This window comes from Elephantulus edwardii, unplaced genomic scaffold, assembly GCF_000299155.1.
Source record: "Elephantulus edwardii isolate Elephantulus edwardi_28Jun2011 unplaced genomic scaffold, EleEdw1.0 scaffold00051, whole genome shotgun sequence".
NCBI lineage: Eukaryota > Metazoa > Chordata > Mammalia > Macroscelidea > Macroscelididae > Elephantulus > Elephantulus edwardii.
The window spans coordinates 7,103,816-7,112,128 of record NW_006399801.1 but is presented as its reverse complement, the minus strand read 5'-3'; positions in this window follow the sequence as shown (position 1 = coordinate 7,112,128).

Sequence of the window (8,313 nt, the reverse complement as noted above, 5' to 3'; positions counted from 1 at the left end):
TTTGAGTGTGGAGGGGTGTGTGGTAGTTTAGTGCAGAAGACCAGTCTCAATTTGTGGCCAATGTGCTGCCAGCATCCGACTGTCAGTGGAGACGTGTGTGCTGCTGTGATGATGAACAGGTTGCAGTGGAGCTTCCAGACTAAGAGACTAGGGAAAAGGCTTTGTGAGCCACTTCCAAAAGTCAGCTAGTGAGCCCTGATAGGTCATAATGGCCCTGTCTCCGTCCAATCACTGCCGCAGTACAGGACCTGACAGCATTCCTCTCTACTGTGCCTGGGGTCAGTCGTGTACACCATGCCAACTAACATCAGCAACACTGCATACCTCTTCCATACTCTGCACTCACTGGTGGTAAGTTGGTGTTAAGTTGCATTCTGCCCTGTGAAAAATTGGCAGAGGCTGCTCTTTCTCCTGGAGGTCCAGTGAACGCTGAAATTCTTTCTGGAGGAGGAACAGCTGGTCTGGTAGCCCTGACCAGCCCTTGCTCTTTTTTTCTCCTCTCACACTTGAGGTGGTGACTGGAGGAGGACCTGAACGGATTTCTGCTGACTGAGCTCTCGCCCTCTGCTCCAGGTGGTGAGGGTCCTCACTGGCTGCCATCGGGGCCTCCAGGCCCCCACAGAGCCTCATCCTGGGCCTACCCTTTCACAGCCTTCCTGGATGGAAGCTACCGTTTGCTGCTGCTCCCTGTACACACTGGCCCATCTTCTCCCTGAAGTCTCCAACCAGTCACCCTCAGTGATTGTTTCTGAGCTACTCCCAGCCTCAGCCTTGTTCCCTGTTACCCCTGATCCTGCTGCAATTGGTCCCTTTTGCCCCACAGAGGACAGGTAGTATTTCCAAGGTGACAACAAGAAAAAGATGCATGAGGATGACTCCAAGCCAGAGGCAACTCATCTTACCTTCCCCAGGAGGCTGGACTTGGGCCTGGTTGTCCCCTGACCTCACCAGGAGATCCCAGAACACAGCACTGGTGTTTTTTTCTCTGAGATGCCAGGCAGGGCACTTCAAAGAGAAGATCTTGCTCTTTTTAACATACATTTTTGTGCAAAACAGAGGTTTCATTGTTTTCAGCAAACACAGTGAAACTCGAGTGAATAAATACTACCTTGTTTTTAAGTGCACCCCTCCCCTTTCAAAAGTTATGTCTGCAGGCATTTTGCCTGGTTCCTTAAGCCACTTCAGCCTCTATTTATTTGGTGTGACTGAAAAGCCTTAATTTAGATCTCTTTGCCACTGCTTCCAAGAATTCTGCCACGCGCTCCCAGCCGTGTGTCCTGGAGTGGCACCCCATCCCAGCCTGGTGAGCCAGCAGCTTTGAAAAGGGAAGCAGGGAACAGATGGACATTGTGCTTCCAGACGCTGCCCTGCTCTGCGCCCGCAGGACTCACCTCTCCCGGGGCCAACCGGATGAGGCCCGGTTCTCTTTTACTCTTGGTTTTAAAATTGCCACCACCTCTAAACTCCACCCCTCCTTGTGGGGGCGGGGCACATCCCGCACTGTTCTGGGGTCTTGTGAGTTTGAGAGGATGTGAACCACAACCTCCTCGCCTCACTCCAGCCCTTGGGGAGAGAGGCCTGACCTGCTGGGTCTCCTCCCTTCCCTGCCCTTCAGTTGAGAGCCTGGTGCTTCCATGCTGTTCTCTCTGCCAACAGACCTTCGGCGCTCATCTTTTTAGTGCAGGATCTGATCCAACAATTCCCTTGTTCATTTCTTCATTCATCAAATATTTATTGAGTGCCATCCATGTGTAGGCACGGTCCTTGGTGCTGGAGATGAGCATGGAGCAGAAGGGGCAACAGCCCCAGCCCCAATCCCTCAAGCTCCACTAGGGAAAACCCACATCAGATCAAACTGAAGGTGAGCTCTGGTGGCCCAGTGGTAAGGAGCTGCACTGGCGACCCAAAGGCACACAGTTTGAATCCACCAGCTGCTCCAAGAGACAAAGATGGACAGTCTTCTCTCTTGTGATTTACTACCTCTAAAAACAAGCTGGAAGGTCAGTTATGACTTGGATGGTACATAACAACATTAGAGTAAAAAACTTCTAAAAAATCTCAAGCTGAATGTGTGGGTATCGTGGTTGGGAGTGGGGTTTTAAGAGGAACGAGGTCAGAAACTAGAGAAAAAAAGAGTGTGGAGGGACTTGTTGCTGCGGTAAGCTGTGGTCCAATTGGCTTCTGACTCATGGAAACTCCTGCCAAAATCATTCCAACTCTTTTGAGCCTCAGTTTGCACATTTGTCAAATAAGAAGTAAGGGAGTGTGCTCTGCATGTAGCAGTTGTTCAATAAACACTAAAAATAAATGTTGTTGTTGTTGTTGTTGTTATGTGTCATCAAGTCACCTGCAACTCATAGTGACCCTATATACAACAACTCTCAAGCCTGCCCTGTCCTGAGCCAGTCTCACTGACTCTGACACACCTACTTCCATTACCCCATTTACTCTGACAATCGATCTCATCCGGAGTCTTCCTCTCCTGTATTGTCCCTCCCCCACCTTCCAAGCATGATGTCCTTTTCTAAGGACCAGTCCCTCCTGGCCACGTGCCCAAAGTATGTGAGACAGAGTCTCAAAACCCTTGCAATTGTTCAATACTCTCCAGCACCACAACTCAAAGACATCAATTCTTCTTCTGTCATCCTTAGTCATTGTCCAGCTCTCTGATAAAGAGCCATTTTATAGGATTAAGAGCATATGCCACAAACTGGCTTCAAATTTGATACCACCACCCCCCAATGAACACACCACACACACACACACACACACACACACACACACACACGTATACACTTGCGAGCCTACACGCACCCCACTGGCTGACCTTCCTCACAACCCCAGCCCAACGTCTGCCCCTACCTGGATCCCAGCCTACATTTTAAGAACAGCCATTTCTCTGATGTAGCAATGCCTCTGGGTACTACAGTGAGCATTTACAAACATTGTGAGGGTTCTTTCCCTCACTACCCTCTTAAGTAGAGCTGTTTTTAAACCCTACCTCACCTCCTCATCTAACCCCCTGGCTCCATTTCAGACCAGGGAACAAACCTGAAAGGATAAGGAACCATGGGACTGGAAAGGTCTGGGCCAGGATTTGCCCTCCTCAGTCCCCTCAGCACTCTCATCTCTCACAACTGAGGCTTCTTTCTCTGTAAGAAAACCTGCTTGTTTCCCAGATACAGCTTGGGTTCCCACCTCCAACAAAATTTCCTCAGACTGTGATGGTGGTATGAGGTGTGAGGCGGTTCAAGGTGACCTCATGCACAATGGTCTTGTATCATTGTGATCCATAGGGTTTCGTTGCCTTATTTTTGGAAGTAGATCACCAGATCTTTCTTGCTAGTCTTTCTTGCTCTGAAAACTGCACTGAAACCTGCTCCACATCACAGCCACAAGAGTTCCACTGAATATGGGTGTGGGAGGGGCATTGGCTGGAACTGAACCTGAGCCTTCTGCATAAGATTTCTGCCATGACACCACCCCTGTCCTCTATTAAATGCTTTGAGATTTCATCCCCCTGCTGCCAGCACCTGCTCACTCCTCCAGCCTGCCGTGGACATCCCTAACATGTGATTTCCTAAAACTTTCCCCACACAAGATAGACAGACACCACTTCTCAAGTAAGACCTATGCCTGTCAGAAAAATATGCGTGTGTGTGTGTGTGTGTGTACTTTCTCCATGTATTGTTCTGTCCCAGGAGCTCATAAAAATGTCTTCCTTAGCTACTCGTTTGTGCTAGCTGGAGTTATGTGAGAGGCAGAGATTAACTGTGCCAGGTTTTATTGAGGGAAATGCCTGTATGAGCAAGAAGAGGGAAGGAGCCTGGGAAGGCTGGGAGGGTTGTCATTCCACCATTCTGCCTTCATGAGGAGAGGACAGGAACTGGGGCAAAGATGCCATCCTGCATGGTTGTATACTGCATGCTTCCTCTGTGTCTCCAGGAACAAGCCTTCCTATTCACCCTGAGCCACTGTCCCTACCACATCGGGTATTGTCTAGGAGCATTGGTAGAGGGTGTGGGCTCCTGCAAACACCAGGATTATTCTCAGAGCTGGTTCCCGGCCAGGTCTATACCCTGTGACACATTCTGGGCTTGTCACACTCATAAGCTGCACTCAAAGACCCTGAGAAAAGCTGTTATGAATGTGCCCTGCTTAACAGAAGACTTGATTGTGAGACACTCAGGTCTACATCTCAATGCTAAGATTCAGTGCTTTAGGAAAGAGGTTCTTATTCTTTATAGGAAACAAAAAGTCTTCAATACGGGTCGCACCTCAGCATCAAGAAAATAAAATTACTCACCGCTGGACCAACAGACCACATTATGATGGAGGGGAAAAAAGATTTACATAGTCAAGGATTTAATTTTGCTTGCATCAACAATCAACCCGCATAGTAATAACAGTTAAGATATCAAAATATGTGTTGCACTGGAAAACCTGCAGTCAAGAACCTCTCCAAAGTCCTAAAGGGCAAAGGTGTCCATTTAAAGATGAAGGTGTGCCTGGGCTAAGTCACGTCTTTTCAATTGTTTCCTATGCATCTGAAAGTTGAACAATAATTAAGGAGGACGTAACCAAGAATTGACATCTTGAGTTGTGGTATTGGAGAAGAATACTACATACCACACAGACTGCGAGAAGAACAAACAGGTCTGGCTCAGAGGATGTAAACCCAGGATGCTTTTTAGAGGCAACGTTGATGGAACTTCATCTCACATACTTTGGGCATGTTGTTAGGAGGGAACCAGTCCCTGGAAAAAAGGACTTGCACTTTTTCCAAGACAAATTTGTTTGCTCTTTTGGCAAACTATAGGCTATTCAATACTCTTCACCAAAAATTCCAATTCAAAGCCATTAGTTCTTCTTCAGTCTTCCTTATTCATTGCTCAGCTTTCTATGCTTAATAACAACTGAAAATATAATTACTTGGGTCAGGGACACTTTAAACTGACATCCTTGCTCTTTAGCACTTTATATAGGTCCTTAACAGCATATTTGCCTAATCCAATAACTATCTTTTAGGATTTTAGCTGCTGCTTCCATGGGTGTCGATTGTGGATCCAGGTGAAGTTAAATGCCTGGGAACATCAGTCCTTTCTTTTATTATGATACTGCTTACTGGTCCACTTGTAAGTGCTTTTGTTTTCTTTGTATTGAAGTGTAATCCATACTGAAGGTGGTGGTCTTTGAGTTCTTTATTAAGTGCCTCAAGTCCTCTTCCCTTCCAGCTGGCAATGTCGAACTATCTACATAATGCAGGTTGCCGACGAGACAACAATCCTCCAACCCCAAATGGTACATTCTCAGTCACATAATCCAGCTTCTAGATGATTTGCTCAGCATACAGGTTGAATCAAACACACTCCTGCTGAATCATTCTGACTCATAGCCAGCCTCCAGGGGTTTCCCAGGCTGCAAATCTTAAGAGGTGAATACTGTCCATCCTTCTTCTTCGTGCTACTGATGGCTTCAGACAACTAGAGCGAGCCTTTTGGTTAGCTGTGCAACATACTACAGATTGTGCCACAAGAACTTGTTAATTAAATAGGTATGGAGAAAAGATCCAACCTGACACACGTCTTTCCTGATTTTAACACATGCACTGCCTCCTCCATCTGTGTTTCTTGATCTCCTCACAGGTTTCACATGAATACAATTAAGTGTTCTGGAATTCCCATTCTTCTCAGTGTTACAGACAACTTACTCGGATCCACACAATCATATGCCTTTGTATAGTCTATTAATAAAACACAAGGAAATACTTTCTACCATTCTGCGCTTCCAGTTAAGATCTCCCTGAAATGAGCAATGATCAGCTTCTTCTGATTTCAGCTTGAATTTCTGGAAATTCCCTGTTGATATACTACTCCAGTAATTTTTTACTACACTTCAGTTAACATTTTATTGCCTGTTATATTAAAGGTATTGTTATATATTTTCTGCATTCTATTGGATTACCTTCTTTTGGAATAGTAAAAAGGGAATCAACATTTTATTTGCAAATATTTCAGTGTAGCTGGTTAAGGGCAAAAAAGTCACAGTCTTCAGCAGTTTAGTTGACCTGACAATTCCTGTACTGTGATCTGGAGGTCAGCATTAAAAAGGCCACCCAATGAAAGTGGTGTGAATTGACTTGTTTATAAAAATGATGATTGTCAACTGAGAAAAAAACTGGATAAATTATGCATACTGTATTGAAACAGATGAGGGAAAGAACAGATTAGGAACCCAGAATTAAGGTTGCATAGAGAAGTGTACTCGGTGGGGGGCGGGGGGGAGGGAATTGTATACCAATGAAGGAACTTTTCTTTTTTCTTTTCAAAGAGAGGAGCGAACTGGAGGGGAGGGGTAGACAGGGAGAAAAGTACAGCAATGAATGAATGGAAATCCAAAATCTCTGTAAATGCTTATTAAAATTAATTTAAAAACAAAAACAAGAATGAATATAAGGAAAAAAATGACGATTGTCACATCTTTGTGTAACAAATGATTGTGGTTGATGTTGTTATTGTTGTGTACCGTTGAGTCAGAACCAACTTTAGGCTGACACTCCAGTGAGTTTTAGAGGCAGTAAATCACATGGAATCAGCTGTTGGATTTGAACACGCCTTTGGGATCACAGTGTACCTCTTTACCACTAGGCCATGGTACCATTATAGATGGGACTTAAACTTATTATATATAATCAACGAACTATATTATAGCTTGAAATATATTTCGGTGACTATCTGAAAGAGGTACAAACAAGCTATTACATTAAAGAAAAATCAACTTCAGTACATAACTGACTTTCAATCTGGGCTCTGCCATTACACTACAATAACTATCCTCATTCCTCTAGTGTTCATAGGGTTTTCAAGGCCTGTTATTTAAAGTTATTGGCAAATTCTGCTTCCTAGTCTATCTTTATCTGGGAGTTCTACTAAAACCTATCCACCATGGGTAACCCGTAGGGCATTTGACACACTGGTGGCATAGCTTTTGGTATCACAACAACTCCAGATTATCTCAGTATAGCAAACTGACAGGAAGTGTTGTACCAATCACTTGCAATGAGGAAAAACAATGACAAACATTGTTTAATAATAGGAACATGGAATGTAAATAGCTTGAATGTTGGAAAACTGGAAATTATTAAAAATGAAATGGAACGCATGAACTTCAATAGACTAGGCATTAGTGAGATAAGATGGACAAGCTTTGGCCACTTTGAATCAGATAATCATATGGTATACTATGCAGGGAATGAAAAACAGAAGAAGTATGGTGTTGCATTCATAGTAAAAAAGTCAATTTCAAGTTCTATCCTGCAATATAATGTTGTAAGTGATAGGATAATATCCATACACCTACTAGGAAGACCCATTAATATGACTATGATTCAAATATAGACTCCTACATATAGAGCCAAAGAGGAAGAAATTGAGAAGTTTCACCAAATCTTGCAGTTCAAAACTGACCGGCCATGCAATCAAGATGTATTAATGATAATTGGTGACTGGAATGCAAAAGTGGGAAACAGTTAAGGAGAAATACTAGTTGGAAGATATAGGCTTGGTGATAGAAATTAGGCTGAAAATAGAATAATCAAATTTTGTATTTACAGTGATTTATTTATTGCAAATACCTTTTTAAAAAGACGCAAATGACAGCTTTACACATGGATCTCTCCTGATGGGCTGCAGCTCAATATCAGCAGTCAAAACAAGGCCAGGGGCGGACTGTAGGTCAGGCCGTCAATTACTCATATACAAGTTCAAATTGAGACTGAAAAAAATGGAAATAAGTCCACAAGAAGCACGATATGATCTTGAATCAATTCTATCTGAATTTCAAGGTCATCTTTAGTAATAGGTTTGAAGCATTGAATACCAATGATTGAAGACTAGAGGAGTTATGGGATAATATCAAGGAAAAACTGAAATGGATGTCAGGAGATTTTAAAAAAATGAAATGGATGTCAGAAGAGAATCTAAAAATTGCACTGCAGTGTCAAGAAGACAAAACAATGTCGGAGTAAAATTGCTGAACAGAAAATTTCAAAGGGCAGCTCGAGAGGACTAAGCAAAGGATTATGATGGAATGCGCAGAGAGCTGGAGTTGGAGAATAAAAAGGGAAGAACTCACTCTACATTTCTTAAGCGGAAAGAATGGAAAACCAAATTTAAATCTTGAATCACAATATTGAAAGATGCTATAGGCAGTATACTAAATGGCCCAGGAAGCATCAAAAGGAGATGGAGGGAATACACAGAATCATTTTACCAAAAATAACTAAAAATTTCACGAAGTAACTTAAGAACAGGA